Below are 1,827 nucleotides of genomic sequence, written 5' to 3' on the forward strand. Positions count from 1 at the left end.
GCTCCAAGGCACTGAACATCAAGTGCCTCCTCCTGGGCCCCCAACTCCCTTCCACATGGCCACTTTCACACATGCCCCTTCCCTGGTACTGCCCTCCCTCAGCTGCACAGAAGAGTTTTCATCCTCTATACCTGCCTGTCACTGCCCAGCACCCCCTCTAGCACTCTCTTCCTGCCATATTGGGTCCACCAATAACTCACTTAGGAGAGACAGCTCCTGTCCCTCATTGTTAAAGGTCAGGCCAGCCAATTAGGGGCAGAAGCCCACAATATCTTTTCCTACTGCAGAGCCCAAGCTCAGGGACTCACCTTGGGTGCAGGGACCACTGTACTCCCAGAAAACAAGCCACCACTGGGCAAAGAGGGACAAAAGGGCCTGCCAAAGCCCAGGATTGAACCAGGGACCTTTAGAACTTCAGTCTAACGCTCTCCCAACTGAGCTACTTTGGCAGCTGTGTGATAATGTTTGGGCCTATTGCTTCTCTGCCCGAGATATTTTTGCAGCCGTTGCAGACAAAAAGGACGTCATTGTGAGCGGCCCATGAAGACAAGACTCGCTTTTGCCTGCCTTGCTCAGCTTGAATTCCTGCCTCACCCTGTTCCTGCCTTAGTGCCCGGGTTGACCTGGCGGTGGAAGGGGACTGGGGGCCAGTGGAGCGGGGAGGAAGTTAAGCTGGACCCTGAGCTAGACTAGACCCTGGCGGCGAGAGTCTGGCCACCGCTTGCCACCCCACCCTGTTGTCCTGGCTTCCCCCACTGGGCGTCATTTCGGGAGGGAAGTGGGGCTTCTTCCTCCCCTCCCCGATTTTCACACAGCAGAGGAGTGTGAACAGGAAAACGAACGGCTGCTCCACACCCCCACCGGAGGAACCCAATACATCCTTAGCTGCTCCCCCTCAGCTATGCTACTGAGTGGAAGCGTCCTGTGCCCATCACACAGAGGTCGATTAATCAAAACCCTCTTCCGCCAGCACCGGGCCTCCTGCTTCTTACACTGGGCCTGCAAGCGAGGGGGCGGCTGGCACAGCACCAAGAGTCTAACCTGTGAGGCAGGAGGCGGCTGACGCCCGCAGCCTGCTGGGGAGCTCCCAGAAGTTATTAAGGGACAGAGACTCCTCAATGCCCTTAGTAACAAGGGTTTGGGGGTCACCGAGGCCAGTAAGGGGGTCACTATGTCGGCCCTACAACCCTGGGTGTCAGGTCACTGTGCAGCTTTGAACTAGAGCTCGGATCCCAACAACCGACCAGCAGCCCACAGCCTCCCCCTGGGTCTGCCCCACCTGGTTACTCCTTACAGGCCAACCTTACCCCCCTTCCAGCCCCAGATTCGCCCCCTAATCATCCTAAAGGCACTCAGAGTCACAGCCGTGGAGGTGCTGAAGGAGGGAGGGGTGACTCTAGGGTGGGGTTCTTCTCTAAAGATGGCTGGCAGAAAGGTGGTGCTCTGCTCTGTCAGCGACCTGCCCAGGTGCCTCGCTGCCAGGGGATGCAGACGTTTCTGTAAGGCCATGAAATGGGTATTTGGCTTCTGAGTGAATGTGAGGAATGTGCAATCCTGAGAGGGAATTTCCATCCTTCTTTTTACTGCTTTTCAGGGCCCCAATGGCCTAATGGATAAGGCATTGGCTTCCTAAACCAGCGATTGTGGGTTCAAGTCCCATCTGGGGTGGAAAAAACTCCTTCCTTCTTGTATATGGCAACAAAGCCTTGGTGTTATTTTCCCCAAGGAAGCTGGGAGACGTTTGAACCCAAAGTACTGGATCTTGGGAGCAATCCCCCAGAAACAGCATCTTCCACTTGACAAATCCTTTCTAGACCCATCAGTAGC

The 1,827-nt window shown here is 55.7% G+C and overlaps 1 non-coding gene across 1 annotated transcript; it reads right to left on the reverse strand.

The window, feature by feature from the left end:
- Positions 1–376: 376 nt before the first annotated feature.
- TRNAF-GAA lies at positions 377–449 on the reverse strand. The gene has a single exon. It is a non-coding gene; the product is annotated as a tRNA-Phe (tRNA).
- Between the last annotated feature and the right edge of the window lie 1,378 nt (positions 450–1,827).

Source organism: Mauremys reevesii, linkage group 12 (assembly GCF_016161935.1).
Source record: "Mauremys reevesii isolate NIE-2019 linkage group 12, ASM1616193v1, whole genome shotgun sequence".
Lineage (NCBI taxonomy): Eukaryota > Metazoa > Chordata > Testudines > Geoemydidae > Mauremys > Mauremys reevesii.